Source organism: Tenrec ecaudatus, chromosome 10, assembly GCF_050624435.1.
Source record: "Tenrec ecaudatus isolate mTenEca1 chromosome 10, mTenEca1.hap1, whole genome shotgun sequence".
NCBI lineage: Eukaryota > Metazoa > Chordata > Mammalia > Afrosoricida > Tenrecidae > Tenrec > Tenrec ecaudatus.
The window spans coordinates 64,283,721-64,305,902 of record NC_134539.1 but is presented as its reverse complement, the minus strand read 5'-3'; the positions used below and the strand labels follow the sequence as shown (position 1 = coordinate 64,305,902).

Below are 22,182 nucleotides of genomic sequence, written 5' to 3'. Positions count from 1 at the left end.
ACATCAGAGTAAACACAAGCCTGTGAAATAAATCTGTAGGAATTAAGTAGTCTGAGGGGAACCCACAGAAGCTTCTGCAGAGAGTCCTGTTGCCTGGCACCTGCCGAGGGCGGCCTTTTGAGTGAGTCATGTTGTGGTTAGTGGCCAAGGAGAACACCAGGTCAGGGTTCCTGGCTGAAGTCAGCACTTGTCGCACAGGAGCACCTGGGAGGAGCCATGCACCCCCTGTGGGTGGCACCCTGACCGGGAGGCAGGTGAGAGTTCACAGCCAGGCAGACTCTCGGCTTTGCTCTCTCCAGTTGCTTCTTCCCTGGTTCTTTGGCCACAAGAGTCTCATTTTGAGAAGAAAATGGGGAACGAATCCATTTCTTTTGTCAGTCTGAGTCTGAACTCCCATTTGACTTGGAAGACTTGTGCTTTCGTTTTTTCTTCTTTTTCTTCCTTTTCTTATGCTTTCTTTCTTCTTCTTTTTCCTGTGCTTCTCTTTGTCCTCTGAGGAAGTGGAGCTGCTGCCCTCTTCGTCGGAGCTGGAGTCCTCCAGGAGCTGCTCTAGTTGCTGTCTCCTTACATCCTTCTCATGTCTTTTATTCTCTCGTATGATGTCATACATGGGGTCTTCATGTGCTACTCTGAACTGTTCTAACTTTTGGTTGCCTTTGATAAAGAAAGGACACTCTTTGTCGCCTGTTCGGTGACCATACCGTTTACAACGCCAACACTGCATAACTGACTTCTCTCCCCAGTGGCATCCACAGTCCTTTAGTTGGTGTGTGGGCCAGAAATTCCCGGGCATGTTCATTGCCTGGTACATCTGGTATGCAGTCTTCTGGCTTAGTCTCATCTTCCTTGATAAGCCCTGGAGGAGCTTTATCATAAAAGGACTCGAGCTGCTTCAGCTGCTGCAGCTGCTGCGCGTCCTGCCGCCGCCCGACCTCCCGCCGCCTCCCTGCGACCAGGCCCCCCGGGCTCTTTTTTTTCTTTTATTTAAAAATATCATTTTATTGGGGACTCGTACTATTCTTATCACAATCTATACATCCATTGTGTCAAGCACATTTGTTGCCATCATCATTCTCAAAACATTTGCTTTATGCTTGAACCCTTGGTATCAGCTCCTCGTTTTTCTCCCTCCCTCCCTGTCCCCCCTCCTTCATGAACTCTTGATAATTTGTAAATTATTATTTTGTCATATCTTACACCATCCGACATCTCCCTTCACCCACTTTTCTGTTGTCCATCCCCCAGGGGAGAGGTTATATGTAGATCCTTGTAATCCGTTCCCCCTTTCTACCCCACCTTCCCTCCACCCTCCTGGTATCGCCACTCTCACTACTGGTCCTGAAGGGGTCATCTGTCCTGGATTCCCTGTGTTTTCAGTTGTAATTAACATTTTTACTATCAGGGATGACCTCAAAGTAACTAAAATTTATATTTCTCATCCTCCCTTGAAGATAGTAGTAAACAATTTTTTATATAAATGGAGCCTCGGAGGAGTCATGAGTTATCAGTTTGACTGCTAATCACAAGGTCTGCAATTTGAATCCGCCAGATGCTCTGTGGAAGAAAAGAGAGGCTTTTTTAATCCCCCCCCCCCCGCCCGCAAAAAAAAAAGATTTGCAGCCTCAGCTCCCTATGGCCACAACTCTACTCTGTCCAACAGGTCACGAGAATTGTTTTTTCTGCAGTGAGTTTGGAAAATGCTTGTTACAGCTGTTAAGTGCTGTCAAGTCAGTTTTGAGCCCCAGGGGCCCTCCATGCAACAGAACAAAGCACTACCCTGTCTGTGGCATCCTCACATGATGGCTGTGCTGAGCCCATTGTTGCAGTCATGCCATCAGTTCATTTCCTCGGGGGTCTTGCTCTTTTCCATTGGCTCTCTCCTCTACAAAGCATGGCATCCTTCTCTGGGGACTGAAACTTCCTGATACTTCAAAAATGCAAAAGGCAATGTCTACCAATTCGTGCTTCTAAGGAGCGAACTAACGGTAGCTCTTCTAAGACCAGTGTATTCATTCTGTCGGCCATTCATGGACTATTCGGTATTCTTGCCCAACACACTGATTCAAAGGCATCATTTATCCTCTGGTTTCCTTACTCATAGTCTAGCTTTCACACACATGTGAGCTGATGGAAAAGAACATGGCTTGAGTCAGATCACCTCAGCCTACAAAGACGCATCATTGCTTTTTAACACTCTAAAGGTGGCTATCGTGACATTGTTTATTGGCCCAGAGTGTGCTGAAAACATATAATTGGAAGCACCACTAAAAGTTAGGTAATAATGACAACCTTTACCAGAGGGCGTTAGAAGGTCTAAAGTAAATTAGCATAGAGGCTTTTGGGGGTCTATTGATTCATGTAAGCTGGACTTTAAAACTGTTTTTGTTGTAATGAATCATGGGATACTGTTCTTAAAAAGAACAAATCCCTCCTGAAACCTTGCACAAAATCCCCTTTGACAACGGTGGCAGCCAAGCTTCCTCCTCCCACCCCCAGTGACATCCCTGACTTGCAAAGCTCTGCCACCCTTCATACCAACGCTTTGGCAAAAAAGTATCAATGTTGTTGTTGCTTGCTTAGATTCTTTTACAACTTCGCTTTCTATATGACATCAATCTGGTGCCTTTAAAATAATGCAATGTTTTTATTTTTAGGTCACATAATAGTGTACCCAAAAAAACTTTAGAAAGGCAATAATAGAACTAACGGAAGTAATAAAATGTTTATTTGGGTCCCCAGATGTCAAAGTAACATGAAAACTAAAGCCACCCCACCAAAAATACCCTCACAAAGAGTAAACTATTAAAAAATATAAGTGACATGGAAATTCCATTGGCAATAGCAACACTAAATTACCCACCACTAAGTTACACCACAAATGAGCTCCCCACCAAAGTAGTCTCGTATCTATTTAAAGATGACAAAACACTCTTAAAGGACACCCAGTACGACACTTGAGGAGGGAGGGGAGCATGGGAATATGGGAGGGACCATCGGCAGCCACATGAAACTAGTGGAATGAGCTTTGGTTCTCACGGGACACTAGATACTATCTTGTAAGATCCTCTTAACTAGACCCATGCCAAATTGCTTTCTGTTCAGTCAACTATGATCCATGGCCACCCACGTGTGTTTGAGAATGTGCTCCATGTGGTTTTCAATGGCTGGTTTGGGGAAGCATGTTGCCCGGTCTTTCTTCTGGGGCACCCAAACACTCAACAGCCAGCCTCTTGCTTAGCAACCGAATGCATTAACCATTTACAGCACCCAGAGGCTCCATATGGATTTCATGGTATCATTAATGTATTTCAAGTTTTACATATGATGGTGAGTGTAACTATTCTGATCACCTACCAACTCTAGGAGAAGAAGATCCCTGGCCCTTTGTTGCTTGGTCTTGGATCAAAGACAGGGCTGATTTAGACCATCACTGGGATTAGCGACTATGAACAGCTGAGTAAGTAAAAGGTTTAATGTGTTCTGGCCTTTTAGAGGAAGAGGCTAAAGACGATGTGAGAGAATAAAGAAAGATCACTCTAAGCAGTGTGCTTAGAGGGGCAGGTGTTCAGGGCAGACTGATACCCGAGATATAAAGCAACTAGGGACAAAAGAGAAGCTCTTTTCTCAAGGCAGGTGCCTCCCTCACGCCTCTCTGTGGTTCCCATAAGACCTTCCTAATCCTTGACAGGTCCCTTACCTCCCGTCAATGATGACTGGCAGGGCACCCTCGAGCTTCCTCTAAATACTCTCAGCTGCTCTGACCCCCTGCTGCCCTAATAATTCTGGCATCAAGATAGAAATCGCTGTTGAAATTACTAGTACTTTTGAGACCAGAGCTACCCAAGATGGCTTGTTTTGTTTTGTCTTTAACCAAGGTGAACATGCCCACCAGATGGGTATTAATTACAGATTCATATTAGTTCATTGATTAAAAATGAGGGCAAATGAATACTCTTTAATTGGGTGCATAGACCCGTTTAATGGTTTCCTTAATGCTTAAAATAAATCTTTAAAGTAGGTCATTTGGGAAAATAGAAATTTAAATATTGAGAAGGAAATTATCATTGCTTTCAGAATTATCAAGGAAGCAATTTCTTAAATAGTATTGCAAAGGGAAACTTCTAAGTTGGTCATACATTAAATCATGTGCTTTCAGACTGTTGCACACATAAAATGAAGTTCTTGAGAAGATTTCCCTCTAGTAGAATGGAAAATGAGCTCAGCCATAGAGAGGTCCAGTACATCAACTGGAAAACACATCTTTCTCAAATCCATATGCTATTGAATGAAATTCTTGACTAAGAAAATATCTAGTTGTTTAAGAACACTCCAATCATCATGATCGGATCTTCATTGATCCCTGTTGTTTATAATTAACAACTCCAGGATCATCGCTAGAGCAATGTTGAAGCCCTTGACTATTACCCTCCAGCCTGTCCGCTAGAACGAACCAGCCATGCTGTGTGTATACAAGCCTGGTGCTCTGCTCCTGTAAAGATCGATAGCCTAGAAAATGCTATGATACACTCCTACTGCAAGGCTGCTATGGGTCAGCCCCAACACAACCAAAATAGCAAATTATCTAGAAAAGCATATGAAAGTTAAGTGTGTAAAAATGATTGATTTTATAATCCAATTACATAGATCTTCCAACCACCTAAAGTGTGGCTTGTGCACATCATAGAATGGAAAGAAAAATGCTCTCTGAGAACAAAACAATTCCTGACCCATAGTAAGAGAGAATACATACTGCTGAATGGCGAGGTCAGCGATATGAGGACAAATACACTTTGGTGATGTCTGAGAGGGCTTTGGTCATACAAGCGGCTGCTTGATGGAGAAGGTAAAGTCAATGCGACCAAACTGAGTATCAGGAAGGCTTGGGAATAGAAAAAGGGTTTTATTTACTTAGTTTTCTTTCCTTTTTTATTTAATCATTTTATTTGGAATTCATACAACTCTTATCACGATCCATACATACATCTATTGTGTCGAGCACATTTGTACATTTGTTACCATCATCATTCTCAAAACAGTCCTCTCCGCTTAAGCCCCTGGTATCAGCTTCCCACATTTTCCCTTCCCTCCCTGCTCCCCGCTCCCCCACAACCCCCGACAATTTTTAAATTATTATTATTTTGTCATATCTTACACTGTCCGACGTCCCCTTTCACCCACTTCTCTGTTGTCCATCCCCCAGGGAGGAGGCTATATGTAGATCGCTGTAATTGGTTCCCCCTTTCCACCCCACCCTCCTTCTGCCCTCCTGGTATCACCACTCTCAGCACTGGTCCCAAAGGAATCTGCTGTCCTGGATTCCCTGTGTTTCCAGTTCCCTTCTATACCAGTGTACATGCTCTGGTCCAGCCAGACCTGTAAGGTAAAACCTGGATCATGGGGAGAATAAATCCTTGTTCACACAAAACAAGGAAATATTGAGTGGTTTAAGATCATGAAAAGTTTGTGTCGAGTTTGTATCCTTTCACCACACTTTTGCAATCTCATGCTGATCAAATAATAGGAGAAGCTGGCCTGTAGGAAGAACATGGCAACACAATTGGAGAAAGGCTTATTAACAATGTGTGATAGGAAAAAAACACAACAATGTGTGATAGGCAGATGACACACCTTGCTTACTGAAAGCAAAGAGAACTGAAGCACTTGCTGATAAAAATCAAGGACTTCGGTCTTCTGTTCATACTACAACTAGATGTAAAGAAAATAAAAATCCTCACAACTGGATCAATAGATAGCATCACAATAAGCAGAGAGAAGATTGACGTTGTCCTGGATTTCATCTTAGTTGTTCACAATCAAGGCTCACAGAAGCAGTGGTCAAGAGATCAAATGATGCATTGCACTGGGTTGATCTGCTGCGCAAGCCCTCTTCAAAGTGTTGAAAACAAGGATGTTAATTTAAGGACTAAGGAAATCTTTACCCAACCCATGGTACTTTCAGGCACCTCCTAGACACATGAAAGTTGGATATTGAATATGGAAAACAGAAGAATCATCAATGCACATGAATTATTATGATACTGGTGAAGAATATTGAAAGTACCACGGACCCCCAGAAGAACAAGCAAATCCATCTTGGAAGAAGCAGAACCATAATGCTCCTGGAAGGCAAGGATGACGAGACGTGGTGAGTACTTTGTAAGACAATAAAATGGTTTTAAAATGGTGCTTGGAAAATTGGATTTTCGTGTGCAGAATAATGAAACAGGATCCATGTAACTATGTTGTTGTTAGGTACTCTCAAGTCTGCTCTGATTCACAGTGACTCTATGCACAACAGAACAAAACACTGCCTGGTCCTGTGCCATCCTCACAATTGCCCTTGTTTGAGCCTATCGGTGCAGCCACTGTGTCAATCCACCTAATTGAGGGCCTCCCTCTTTCTCACTGCCCCTCTGCTTTACCAAGCACGATGTCCTTCTTCAGAGACCGGTCTCTCCTGATAATATGTGGGGGGAGGAACTAACTGCAGGATTTAGACTTATCCCTGGTCTTGAAATGCCCCAGGGACCTGTTGGTGTTTCTGTAGAGTCAGATGAGCTGTGCTTGCCATGACATGTGTCCCCTGGGTTTCCAGGTTCTGAAGACACTTGCACAGTGACCCTCATTGCCTCCTAGCATCAGTGAGACACAACTGAGGCTCCTTGGTTCACTCCAGCCCCAGAAACCTCCCTGTCACGTTGCTCAGTGGCCCACCCCCCACCCATGTGCATGTTGAAGTACCCTGTGATTCCCACCCCACCAGCCAGTGTGCCTGGATTCCTTGAACAGCTCTCCTCCTCCCTCTGCAGTCACTGGAGCAAAGGCAGAGCCAGTGTCCACTTCACAGGCATTCTCCAGCCTTTCTCTTCTCCTTCCCTGCAGTCACTGGGGCAGCACCACTGCCAACTGCATTCTGGGCTTGGCATGAATACTCTCTCTTCCCTCCTAATCACCAGAGTCTGAATATCACCAGTAGCCACCCCCTGGGATTTCTGCATCTGCTCCACTGTCCCCTCTTGGAGCTTCCAGAGCCCAAGTCTTACTGGTGAACACTTCTTAGGTTCCTCAAGCATGCTGGCAATTCCCTGTACCTACTAGCCACTACCCAGACCACCCTCCCTGGCCACTGGCCCTTTCTTGTGCCCATCAGCTACTTCTCTAGATCCCTGCACCCACTGTTTTTTCCCATACCCACCAGCTGTTTTCTGGTCACTTCCCAGACCCCCCACACTGACAGAGCACTGTCTGTGACCATTGGACATTTTCCAGGCCCCTCCATGCACACAGGTCATTTTCTGTGACTGCCAACTTATTCTCAGGCTCCCAGAACCCACCAGCTTGTTCTTGTCCCCACAGGCTGGATCCAGAGCCCCCGCACACTTCCAGCCACTTCCCACACCTACATGACACTTCCCTGGCCCCCTGTGTCCACCAGCCATCTCCTGCATCTACCAACTGCTTCCCAGACTCCCCAGCACCCCCCACCACCCCAGCGGCCATATCCTATGCCTGCAAACCGCTTCCTGGGCCATCCACATTACCCAGCTGCCTCCAGAATCTTATGCTCACCTCCTGGCTCCCCACCTCCACCAGTCACTTCCTGTGCCCACTAGCAATTCCCTGAGCTACCCCCTACACCTTCTGATCTAGACTCCCAGGAAAATTATGTTGCCAAGCTCCATCAAAATGACATGCAGACAACAAGCCACTTCAGCAGCCACTACAAGAAAGCCAGAGAAACAAAACATAATGCCAAGGGAGAACCTGAACCTAGCAATATCATAGAAAAGCAGACTTTGAACTGCCACAGAATGAAATCTTCAGTGTGCTTCTTAGAGTCATTCAGGATATGAGGGAGTCAATAAAGAAATAGGATGAAATATTAAATAGAATAGAGTCCACATACTGAAGGGAAATACGAGAGTTAAGGGAGGATGCAGCAGAAGACGATAAAACACCTCACCAACAAGATGGAAAAAGCACAGAACTATATCAGTGATTCTGTAGATAACCAAGCAGAATTCAACAAATGTGAAAGGCAATCAAACAACATAATTAAAGAAGCTGAAGAAAACCTGAGACCAATGAGTGGTGCTACCAAGAGAAACAATATCCGAATAACTGGGGTACCAGAGCAAGATATAATGAAGAGATAATAAGGGAATTCCTGGAGGAAAGTTTCCCAATATAATAAAAGAGATCCAATAATCATCCAGGAAGCAGAGAGGACACCAATTAGATTGGATCCTGGAAGAACACACCAAGGTTTATCCAACTTTAAGAAAAAGGAGAAAAGGACAGCTAGAGAAAACAAAGAAGTCACCTACAAGAGTAATCAGATATGAATATGCTCAGACCTATCAGCAGAAACCATGAAGAATAGGAGAGTATGGAGTAATATCTTCAGAGAGTTAAAGGAGAATTGTAGCCTGAGAATTGTCTACCCTGCCAAACTCTCCATCAAAATAGAAGGGGAGGTTAGAGTTTTCTCGAATAAAGAGCACTTTAGAAAATATGTAAAAAGAAAACCAACACTACAAATATCACTTTCCAACTCACTTTAGACAAAAGATCAACGTCCACAGAACACAAGCATGAGACCACTGCACAATGCAACACTATCCAGCAATGAAGGCACTGTAAGAAATTCCCAAGTCTTCTTTGACCCAACAGAAGAAAGAAGACAAGTAGAATCCTCCACACATAACACAATACACAGCTAAGGAGGGAGGTAGGAAACTACTTAGCACAAAAGGCACGAAATGGCAGCACAGATGGAGATAAATAATTCTGAACATCAATGGTCTGAACTCAACCGTTAAAAGGCAGACCAGCAGAGTGGGTAAAAAAACAAAATCATCAATCTCCTGACTTCAAGAAATGTATCTTAAACTCACAGACAAACACAGGCTGAGGGTTAAAGGTTGGCAAAAAGTAACTCAAGCGAATGGCAACCCAAGATAGCAGGAGTTATGATTCTATTCTCTGATAAAATAGATTTCACAAACATAGGCACTATATAATGCTGAAGGAAGCAGTAGACCAAGAGTCTGTGAGCATAATAGACATATATACACCCAATGAGAGACCTTCAAAGTTTGTCAACCAAATCTTCCAGAAGATGAAAAAAGAAATCACAGGATAGATAATCATAGTAGGAGACTTCAATACACCACTCTCCAAAAAAGACAGATCAGTGGGAAAGAAGCTAAGCAAAGAGGCTACAGAACTAAATGGTACAATGAGGCAACTCGACCTAATAGATATATTCAGAACTCTCAATCAAAATACAAAAAAAGTAAAAATATTTTTAATACAAAAAAAGTATTCATTCTTTCCAAGTACACATGGCACGTATTCTAAAATAGATGACATGCTGGAGTACAAGACAAGCTTGAGTAAATTCAAACATATAGAGGTCAGACAGACTTCCATCTCTGACCACCACTACCAAGCTGGAAATAAATGACATAAAGAAAAAGAAAACAAGGGCAAATACATATAAGCTAAACAATATACTTCTGGAAATGGACTGGGTTGTGGCCCAAATTAGAGATGAAATTAGGAGGTTTCTAGAAACTAATGAGGATGAGAATGCATCATACCCAAACCTATGGGATACAGCAAAGGCAGTCATCAGAGGATGCTTCATAGCAAAAAACAAACATCTGAATAAGGAAGAAAAACTTATGGTTAATACCCTCTCACAAAACCTTCAGCAGTTAGAACAGAGTCATTAGAATAATCCATTTAATGGCAAAATAAGATAAATTATAAAAATTAGGGCAGAGATAAACAAAAAGGGGAAAAATGGAAAAAATCAACTCAGTAAAAAAGCTGGTTCTTTGAAAGGATCAACAGAATCGACCAACCGCTAGCAAACCTAACAAGGAGCAGGAAGGAGCAGATGTAAATATCCAGGATGAGGGATGAAACAGGGGAAATTACAGCAGATCCCAAGGAAATCAAAAGACTAATGACACAGTATTACCAAAGACTGTACTGCAATTCAACAACTTGGAGACCATGGACAAATTCCTAGAAAAACAAACCCTCCCCATATTATCTCCAGCCCAAATGGTTTCACAGAAAAAATTCTACCAAGCTTTCAGGGAAGAACTGACACCAATTTTACACAAACTCTCCCAGAAGATAGAAAAGGACATAAACTCCCAAACACTTTCTATGAAGCTGGTATAATACTGGTACCAAAGCTAGGCAAGGATACTATAATAATCAAGAATTACAGGCCAATATTGCTTATGAACATAGATCTAAAAATCCTCAACAAAATTTTGGCCAAAAATATATCAATAAAATAATTCATCATGACCAAGTGTGATTAATACCAAGGATTCAAGGAGGGTCCAACATTTGAAAAACCATCAACATTACCCATAAAATTAATAAGAAAAAGGACAAGAACCACATGATAACATCACTAGATGCAGAAAAAGCATCTGAAAACATTCAACACCAATTCCTAATTAAGACATTCAAGATTAGAAGGCAATTAATTTAATATAATAAAAGCTGAATACAAAACAAAAAAACCTAATAGCCAGTGTTATAATTAATGGTGAAAAACTGAAAACATTGTCACTGAATAAGGTTCCCTAACAAGGAGACCCTTGTCTCCACTTCTATTCAACAGACTGGGGAAAAGTACTTAGTAATGACATATCAAAGGATTTATTACTAGAATCTATAGAACACTGCAAGCTTACAAGAAAAAAACACAACCCACTAAGGAGGTAGACAAAAGACTTGAACAGATGATTCACAAAGGAGGAAACCTGAATGGCCAATAAACATATGAGAAAATGTTCCTGGTCATTAGCCATCCAGGAAATGCAAATCAAAACAATTATGAGATACCACCTAACACCCACAAAGATAGACCAATTCAAAAAAACAGAAATCAATAAATGTTGGATGGGGTGCGGTGAAATAGGCGCTCTCATTCACTGCTGGTGGTCTTGTAGATGTATACATTCACAGTGGAAAGCTCTACCGGGGAATAGTAAGAATTGGCTATACCTCAGTCAGATGGAAATCATTCAACCGCTACTGAGCACATATCTAGAAGAAATAAGAAACAGACCACGACCAGTCATCTGCTCCCCAATGTTCATCACTGTGCAGTTTACAATAGCAAAAAGTTGGAAACAGCCTAAATTTCCACCAGTAGACAAACGGATTAAAAGACTGGTATATACAAACAATGGAATAGTATGCATCCCTAAAAAATAGTGGCAAAACAATTAAACCACCTCATCTCGTGGAAAGAGTTGGAGGATATCATGCTGAGTGAAGTTGGCCAAGCACAAGGGGACAAACACAACATGAGTCCACTGAAGTAAGATGAAACAACAGAACAGGCAGAGGGGAAAATGTGGGTAACGCACAATTCCCAGGCTCAGGACCAGATACGATGGCAAGAGCTAGACCAAACCCAGAGATTCAAATATCATGAACCATCTTCTCCCCCACACTAACCCCACCTCCCGCCTACCTCATATGCCTTTAAAGCTTATAGGGAGTTGGGGAAGAAAATCAAAGGCAATGAGGAGGGGGTGGTGGTCAGGGCACTAATGAGCCTAAGGGGAGGGTATCGTTTGCGTACCAACAGGGGAGGACGAGGGAGCTTACCTCACTGGGCCATGCCAATTCAGGAGAGCAATGCAGCTATTTCCGGAGATGACTTCGCGCAGTCCTCTCCCTGAAAGTGTTGCAGAGGAAGGCCCTGAAGATGCAGTTTAGGGAGAGCAAACCATTTGACCCACCCTCGTGGGACAGACTAGGAGGGGAGTTCACTATACCAGTGATGGAGCGAAGCCACAAAGTCCCCGAGGAACCCTGATTGTGGACTTTTGCCTGGGGGCCCAGCGCTTGGCACCCCACCAGAACTGGTTGAAGGTTACTCACAAGGAGGTCACACTGAAAGTCTAAGGTGTAAATGGCGGCGGGGCGGGGGTGGGGCGGCGGGTGGGGCAGGGTGTGTGTGTGATTTGAGACATGCCATCCCAAACTGCAGGAATAGCAACATGCACTTATGGGGAACTCGCCTTTCCATATGAATCCCTGTTAGTCTGGTGGCTATCTGTATGTTGGTGGGGTTTTATTGTTGTTGTTTTGTTTTTAAATTATTTTATTATTATTACTTTGTTGATTTTGATTTCTGGTGTTGATCTATACAAGAAGAGCAGAATGTGCAGTCTTAGGGAAACAGCAGCCGGACCGAAGGTTCTTGGGGGATATGGGAGGGGAGAAGAAAGGGGAGGTGAGTGGGGAGCCAACAATGACAGGTACAGGGGAATAGTAAGAATTCAAAAATGGAACGCAAGGAGGGTGTAACTTTTCTGAGTGTGTTTGATCAATTGAATTGTATGTGAGAGGAATTACTAGGAGGTGAATGGCAGGTGAGCATAATAGCAGGGTTGGAGGAAAAGACAAAAAGCAAAACTCAATATATATATGTATATATACATATGAATATGTGTATATTTGTTTATGTATATTTATGTAAATGCAATAAGAAAATAGATGGACTTTGGGCTTCTACTTCAATCTGACTTCTGTACAAGAATGGTTTGTTCTAATAATGTGGCACTGTACGATACCCACCTCCCCAACATGATCACTGAAAACAAAATGGGCGCATAAGAAAATGTGGTGAAGAAAGGTGATGGTGCCCAGCTATCATAGGCTATATCATCTGGGGCCTTAAAGGACTGGAGTTAAACAAGCAGCCATCGAGCAGGAAAGCCCACATGGAAGAAGCACATCAGCCTGTGTGATCATGAGGTGTCCATAGCAAGCGGTATAACAAATTTTAAAAAAAACAGGCATCCAAAATTGATATGAAGGGGACTGGATGTAGTGAAGACCCAAAGTCCACCAGCAAAATAATTGGGCAGTCCCTGTAGGACCTCACGGAATGGAGGATGAATCCATGAACCCCATAACTGTCCTCTAGATCTTTAAGATGTCCTCCCCCTAATATTATGGTCTGTATGTGACATACCTCATTGGTCATGTTAGACTTGTGTGTGTTCTTTTGTTCATTTAAGATCGCTTGGGGTATGGTAGTCAAGATAGATGACCCCTCAGAGACAATGACAGGAGTAACGGTTCCCAGAAAATGAAGGGGTGGGGTAAGAACGAGAGGAGAAGGAAGTTGACAGCATCGATGATTGTATCGCCCCACCCAATGGGATTGAACAACAGAACTGTGTGGGAAGGGAAGGGATATTTTGGAATGAGTATGCTATGTCAATAAAATTATTATTCAAGATAGAGAGGGGTAAAAAAGGTAAGATTCTGTCATTGCCTGGGTTGTTTCTCTCCCTACCATGAGGTCTCAGGTCTTTGAGGATGAGAGTTGCTAGATATAGCCTGTCTCAGAAAGCACAACCCTAAAAGAAGAGGTTCCTGGGAAGGCAGTGAGAATCTCAAATACTTTCTCTTTCCTTCTCTGTCCATCCACGTCTGTGTGTGTTATGATGCTTACTTCTTCAGTGTGTATACACAGACGAAGGATTAATGGGTACGGAGTTTATATTCCCAGTTGTTTACAGTAGTGCCATAGCGCCTCCACATTATTGACTGTCCAACCAGCAGGCTGAGGGTTGCAATCTCTCCTCAGCCTCGCCAGCATGTTATTTTCTGTTGTCGTTGTTTGTTTTTAACTTGTCTGTCATTGTTGGTATAAGGTAGTATCTTATCAATGCATTGATTTGCATCACCTGTATAGATGGCTAGTGATTCTGTGTATGTCTTCATTTGCTGACCATTTGTATGCCTTCTTTGGTGAATTGTCTGCTCATGGCCTGTGCTCATTTTTAATCAGCTATTTGCCTTTTTCTTGTTGAGATGCTTCAGTTTTCTGTAGAAGTTAGACCTTGATCTATTGTGTCATTGTCAAAGATTTTTTAAACAAGTCCACGAGTTCTATTTTGACTGTTTGATGAAGTCATTTGATGCACACAAGGGACCTATTATTAGTAGGTCTAAGCCATGTACTTTGTCATCTAGTGGGTGTGTTATAATTACTACTGTGTCTATGCCCTCAACAGGGCCCTTACGTCATTCCCTATTTTCTCATAGGTGATTTTTTTTATAGAGCTAGGGCTTATATTTAAGTCTTTGATCTATTTTGAGTTTGTTTTTGTACATGGGTGAAATGTCGGACCTGTTTCACTTGTCTGCAGACTTTGCCAGCAGCATTTTTTGAAGAGACTGTGTCTCTGACATGTAATAATTTGGGGTCCTTTGTTGAGTCTGTAGGTGGATGGATTCACTTCTAGGCTCTCTATTCTGTTTCCTCGGCTTGGGTTTCTATCACTGTACCTACCATTCCTAGATTGTTTCAACTACTGTGGCTACTTAACAGGTTTTGATGTCAGGGAAGTGAGGGCCCTTTTACTTTGTTCTTTGTAAAAAGTTATTTGCTTATCTGGGTCTCTTCCCTCTCCATATAAAGTTAATAATCTATGTATTCATTTTTCTAAAGAATAAAATTGGGGTTTGGATCAGATTGCTTTGGGTAGTATTGCCATTTTCAGAATAGTAAGCTTAATATCTGTGGACATTCAAAATGTCAAATATCAGTCCATTTCAGCTCATGACTTTTTTTAAAGCAGTTCCCTCAATAAGGTGAATTGGCAAGTGGCTGCAGCAATGGGTTCGGATTTGATCGTTGTGAGGATGGCGCAGGACCTTAGGCTGGCTAGGAGTTGGAGCCCACAGGACGGCATCTAACAACAACAACAATCTGTCAACATGGAATCTTCTTCTGTGTACGTAGGTCTTTTTGTGGTTTCCTGGAGTAGTGTTCTACAGTTTCCTATGTATAATATTTTGTTTCTCTGGGTAGATTTATTCCTACATATTTCATTTGTGTGCGTGTGGCTATTGCAAATGATACTGCTTTCTTGATTTCCCAAAGAATCCACAAAATACTTTGTTGAAAATAATGTAAAGATCCAGCAACATAGCAGGATACAAGATTGTCTCTTTTAAGTAATAATACCGCTTCACTTATATTTCTCTTTTACTTTCTTTATTCGATTGAGAAAGTCTATTTATTCTTTATTACTTTCTTTATTCTATGTAAATGTATATCTCTGTGTTAGTCCGGGGAGACTAGAGAAACAAAATTCAAAGATACCCATATGTGCATAAGAAAGAGTTTTCAATAAAGAGTAATTGTACATTAAGTAAACATCCCAATCAAGCCCATAAGTCCAATATTAGCCTGTATGTCTGATACCAATCTATAAAGTCCTCTTCAGACTCATGAAACACATGCAATGACACCAAATGCAGGCCAGTGGATGGGATCACAGGCCAGTGGATGGGAAATCTTGTGGGTCCAGTGGCATTGTAAGCATGTCAGTGGCTCCTCCAGCGCAGGGCACTAGGGTAGCTCCATGTGTCTTATCACCTGCAACGTTTCCCAGGGAATAAGTGTGTATATCCCGCCTCCAATGAGCTATTTATCTCCTTAGTGCCACCAAATGAGGTCATCAAGCTGTGACCTGATTGACAGACTGAACCCCACCCCTTCACTCTTAAGACTCTCAAATTGACAACAGATTATGTAACTACCACAATCTCTTTGTAGACAGGAACCCAAGCCACACTGGATGACTAAGAAATAATACCCTAGTTGGCTTTCTATATGCTAAATCCTGAACAAAAATTAAAGTGTGGACTTAGGGATGAAGGTCAGCCAGATTGGGTCATACATTTACCTCTGTGATTTAAAGAACCTTCCATTGATATTCCACCAAGATAACATTAAGGAAGAGTACCGAGATAAGACTTGTTGGAAAACAAAGTTTGGCAGAAAAACACCACAGCCTAATTTTCACTGTATTCCTGAAATGGATTTGTGGTTTCGTTAGTACATCGGAGTTTATATTTTAAAAGTTATTTCTTTATTGCATAAATAGTGCTTGGATAAATTATCTGAGTTAAGAAGTAAAACAGTCTTCTTAAGTTTTAAAACCCTCTGTTGACTAGTCCTCCTGGTTGTTAGGCACCACCAAGTTGGCATCGTGACCCTTCACACAACAGAACTGAAATACCACTTGGTCCTGACTGTCCTCACAATTGTTCCTATACTGGAGTCCATTGTTGCAGCCCCGGTGCCAGCTCATCCCGTTGAGGGTCTTCCTCTTTTGCACTACCCCGTACCAACCATGATGTCTTTTCCCAGGGTCTCTCCCGATGTCTGGAGCACCTTATGACAATTCCAAAGATGGAGTTCAGGAATCAGTTGTCTTGGGCCCCGAGGCAGCGACCTTTCAGTCTCTAAGTTGTATTTCCTGGTACTGGTTGATGGTGGGGCAACGGCCTTTCAGTCTCTAAGCATGACTAGGCCAGGTTCTTTTCATGAGCACAACACACTCTATGAGCCAAACTGCCTTTTAACTCATTTATTTCAACAGATGTTCAAACATATCAATAGCAAGTTGAGAAAAAACAGGCAAGACTTACCAGCGAGAGCGAGGGAGAGGGTGAGAGTTCTGCTCCATTGAGCAGTCAAGATGACTCTACTCCTCTGGGCTCTTGGCTGGCGTTTTGTACAGTTTCAGGGTGTATGTACGTAGGAAGCCGTAAGTAGGATTGTGGATGTTCATTCTCATAAGGGGTGCACCCTCAAGTGTTTAGTCCGACAGCCTTGGATTCTGACAAGTTTCAGTTTCCTTTTTGTCAGCCATTTTGTTGTTTATTTCGTTATTCTTGTTGTCAGCCTTTTTACTGCCCATGGCTACTCCAGTTTGTGTGCCCTATTCGCCTGCTAACATGCTCAAAGTATGTGAGACGAAGTCTTGCCAGGAGCATGCTGTCTACATTTCTTACATAGATTTGTCTGGTTTTTGGCAGGCTATAGCAGTTTTCCTATTCTCCACCAGCGCTCGGTAAATACTGTGATATGCATTCTGTGCCAACCATGGACCTATAATATACATCAATGCTTTGATTTACAATGATTTACTTTACATGAATAAATGATTTATGTCACATAAATATATATCATACCTTGCATATTGTTCCGCTACATGGTTCTTTAACTGAACAAGATCTTACCAATCCACCTATCATAGTGCATATAGTTGTATCTTATTTTAAGTGCTGCATAGTATTTCTTTAAAATGATATACCACACTTCTGCTTTCTAGGTCAATGCACATATTTCCTATTTTTCATAATAGAAACAATGCTACAACACACATCTTTTCACATGTCTCTTGGTTCATATTTTCCAGTGCTCCCCTAGAGGATGGATGAGTAGTGTAGTAGCTGTGTCAGATTATTAAATGTTTTCAAACATGTATTATTTATTTAAAACATTTAATTACTACTCTGTAGCCACAGTTGTCAGAACAGCCTGGTCCTGGTATAATGATGTATACACAGACCAGTGAATCAGGACAGAAAATCCAGAAATAAAAGCATCCACATCCAGACAACTGATTTTTAACAAAGGCCCAATAAGGTTTAAAAGATCCATGTCTCACCACATGCACAAAAACAAACTCAAGGTGGACCCAAGACCTAAATGTAAAACCCAAAGCTATCAGGATTATCAATAACAAAACTGGGGCAAATCTACATGTCCTCCTGGAAGGACTGCCCGGGCTATCAGAGAGAACAAAGGAAGCATGCTGTAGAGGGTGAAACAGAGGAGTGGGACCTATTAAAAAGAAGACACTTGTGCACATCAAAAGATTTCATTAAAAGAGTAAAAAGAGAGCCCACAGATTGGGAAAAGATATTTAGTAACGACATAACAAAGGACTAATCATGAAAAATCTACAGTGTATTACAAGCCGACAACAAGAAAAATAATACCCCCCCTGAGAAGGTGGACAAAGGATCTGAATAGGCGATTCACAAATGATGACACTCAAATGGTTAATAAACACATGAGCAAATGCTCCCATTCACTGACCATTTGGGAAATGCGTGTCAAAACAACCCTGAGATACTGTCTCACACCCATAACTACAGCCCAATTTTTAAAAACTGAGAACAACAAACGCTGGAGAGGGTGTGGTGAGATCGGAACAACTTATTCACTGCATGTAGGCTTCTAAATATGTACAGCCACTGTGGCAGGCAATATGGTGATTCCTAAAACAGATGGCAATTAAAATACCATATGACCCAGCAATACCATTACTGGGCATGCATCCCAAAGAAATAAGAAACAGATCACGAAGACATATGCTCCCACGTGTCCATTGCAGCACAGTTCACAAAAGCAAGAATTTGGAAACAGCCTAAACTCACATAAGTAGAAGAGTGGATAAAAAAATAACTCTGGTATATACACACAATGGAATACTATATATCCCTATAAAACAGCAATGAAACTTTGAAACACCGCAAGATGTGGAGGGATCTGGAAGACATTATGCTGAATGAAGCTGGTCAATCACAAAAGGACAAACACTGTATGAGTCCTCTGCTGTAGGAACAAGTAGCAGGGCAGACACAGCTCAGGCTTGTAGGGTATCCAGTTTGCTGGCCATGGTGGCCAGACAGCCTGGTAGAACGCCTGACTGTGTCCAATGAACCGTACACTCTAGGTAAGTATTTTGAGGGCCACTTTGCCGGAGAGTGCCTCAAGTCAGCTGGGTCAAGGTATGTAAAATCTTGACCACAATCAATTTCAGGACATCTTCTTCCTTCTTGTACTCAGTGGGAAACTGGTAATGTATCCATATATGGGGGGTACCCTGACACAAATGGAAAAAGCTCCACTGGCCTGATTTGTGGCAGATGTGGCTTGGCCACCACCACTATGCACCTGCTCACACAGCCATCTCAGTGCACCAGTTTTGGGAAAAACAAAATAAAAACAAAGCCAGCATGCACCTCTTGCCCCACAGACCTTACTCACCTGACCTCACTAAGTGCGACTTCTTTTTGTTTCTGTGAATGCAGAGGGACATGAGAGGACAGCGATTTGACGACACAGATGAGGTGAAGACAAAAAGGAGGGAGGTGCTGTCAGCCGTCCAAACAGATGGGTTTGAAAAATGTTTCCAAAACAGAACAGCAGATTTGACAAATGAATTAAGTGTAATGGAGAGTACTTTGAAGGTGATAAGATTGTTTTGTAAAAAAAAAAAATTCAATACATAGCTTTAAAAATCTCCATTGGGGGGTACCCCCTCATAAATCTACATTTTTCTGTATTCATCTATATACAATGGGAAAACATTGATTTACATTTATAGGTTCAATTCAAAACCAACACCCAATACATAACCATCCAAGTTTTCTCCCTTTTAAAAACCCTCTTTCTGCTAGTGCCTGTTGATAATTACTAGGACCTTGTGCTACACTAACCGAAAACTTAAGCAAAAGCAAAACATCACAAGTGGGTGACATTCAAGAATAGAAATTTGTCTCTTATTTTGTGTGGTAGTTATATAATTTCATGTCAACTTGATGATAGGAAAGTGAAGGAGTGACCTCTAATCTCTCAATCAGGTGAGAGCCTAATGGTACCTCCTTGCGGCTGTGACCTTGTCTTAAGGAGGGTCCTGGGAACCTTCTCTCTCCCTTTGCTTCCCCTTCCTGTTGATGAGCCCCAAGGAGCCCTGCCGGGTCTGTGATGTCTTCACAGCCATTTGGTCCACAAGACTTTTTCACCTACCAACTGGTAATCTTCCTGCATTTTGCATCATTGCTGTGGCTTCATGAGTCTGAAGAGGGATTTATGGACTAGGATCAGCCTTATGAACTAGCATCAGACTATGGACTTGATCTGGACTGAATTGGGATGTTCCTAATATATAACTACTTCTTGATATAAAACTCTCTCTTATACATATGAGTGTCTCTGGATTTGTTTCTCTAGTCAACCCGGCTTAACGCAGCTTTCAAGGCTAAAAATCTGGCTTCAAACTGTCAGTAGGGATATGCTAACTCAGTGGGTCTGGGGAAATATTTTTCTCCTGATAGCTCAGAATATAATCATATTGTTATACTTCAAATGATGGAAATGATTTGATATGAAATTGTCTTTATATAAGTTGTTACTGACTTTAAATCTTTAATGGCATGAATAGCAACTGATTCTGAGTTGTAGCTGTGAGCAACTAAATCCCTGTGAAGTTAACTAAAGTGTTTGTTTAAGTGTCCTTTTTATTAAAGTGGGAATATTTTTAATAATTGTTAGCTACCATTTTACTCTAAGACTTATGGTTAACAATAGAGTAAGATCTAAACTGTTAACAATTGATTCTAACTCATAGTGACCCTACAAGACAGAGAAAAATTGTTCCTTTGGGTTTTCAAACCTATACATCTTTTAAAGGCTGCAGAATTACTGCTGGGTTCAAATTCATAAGGACCTCAGGAGGAGCAGCCCAATGTATAACCAGCTAGGCACCATGGGTTCATATACAGCTTCCTTGGAAGTTCCTTAATATTGAATTCTTTTTCAAATATTTCTTACATTTTTTTGGTCTTATGCTATAATTTGTGTGTCTGAATTCTTACATATATATCTCAGATCATAAAGTAGTATAACTTAATACCTGAAAATATAGTGGAATACCATATCTGTAAAACTAGAACTGATAATTTATTCGATGCAATTTTCTGAATTAGCACTTCAAATATCCCTGGTGGTGGAGGGTGGGGTGAAGAATATCCCCAGGAACAAGCCTAAAAACTAAGACACCAAGAAAAAAAATTTTTTTTGGTTAGGCTGTGTAATTATTGGTGACTTGAATGCAAATGTTGGAAATAAGGTGGAAGAAACAGTAGTTGGAAAATATTCTCTGGGTGATAGAAATGAAGCTGGAGGTCACGTGATAAATTTTGAAAGACCAACGACTTCTTCATGGCAAATAACCTTTTTTTTAAAAAAAATAGTTACCACTACAAATGGTAACTGTACACATGGACTTCCCCAGATGGGATACAAAGAAATCAAATCGATAACCTCTATGGGGAGAGATGATGAAGACACCCAGACAGGGACAGACTGTGGGAGAGACAATCAGTTACCTGTACGCAAGTTCAGGTTGGAGCTGAAGAAAATTAAAACAAGTTCACTAAGGTCAAAATATGATCTTGAGTATAACCTGCCTGAATTTCAAGAACATCTCAAGAGCAGATTGGATGCACTGAACACTTGACAGGAGACTTGAATAGCTGTGGAGGACATCAAGACCATCATTCATGAAGAAAGCAAAAGATCATAAAAAGACAGAAAAGAAAGATCAAAGTGGATGTCAGGAGAGACTCTGAAACTTGCTCTTAATCATAGAGTCGCTAGGCAAATGGAAGAAATAATGAAGCCAGAGAGCAGAAAAGAAAATTTCAAACAGCAGCTTAAGACAAAGTAAAATATTATAGTGAAATGTGCAAAGACCTAAAGTTAGAAAACCAAAAATGAAGAACTCCCTCAGCATCTTAAAAAAAAAATCATTTTATTGAGGGGTGTTGTAGCTCTTATCACAATCCATACATCCATCGTGCCAAGCACATTTGTACATGTTGGCATCATCATTCTCAACTTGAGCCCTTGATATCACCTCATTTCTTCCCTCCCCTACCTTCCCTCCCTCATGAACCCTTGATAATTTATATATATATTTTCAAGTCTTACACCAACTGCTGTCTCCCTTCACCCACTTTTCTGTTGTCTGTCCCCCTGGGAGGGAGTTATATGTAGATCATTGTGATTAGTTCCCCATTTCTCCCCACACCTTCCCCTCTCCTTCCTGGTATCTCTACTCTCATTCTTGGTCCTGAGGGGTTTATCTGTTCTGGATTCCCTGCTGTATTAGTCTGTTTAGACTAGAGCAACAAATGCATGGACACTCATGTGTATATACGAGAGAGTTTAAGCCCATAAGTCCTCTATTAGCCCATATGTCCGATACCAACTATGAAATCCTCTTCAGACTCACGAAACACATGCAATGATGTCGAATGCAGGAAGATCACAGGCCAGTGACGGTGGAAGTATCTCAGCGCTGGCTTGGGTCTCCACATGGCTCCTCCAAGTCCAGGGCTCTCGCTGCCATCAGCATAGCTCCATGTGTCTTGTCAGTAGAGTCTCTCAGAGAGTAAGCATGTGCCCCTCCTCAAAGCAGCTATTTTATCTCTTTAATGCTTTCAAATGAGGTCATCAAGGTGTGA

General features: G+C 41.8%; 1 pseudogene; it reads right to left on the bottom strand.

Annotated features, from left to right (window-relative positions):
- LOC142458542 (retinitis pigmentosa 9 protein homolog pseudogene) lies at positions 1–13,039 on the bottom strand (annotated as a pseudogene).
- Between the last annotated feature and the right edge of the window lie 9,143 nt (positions 13,040–22,182).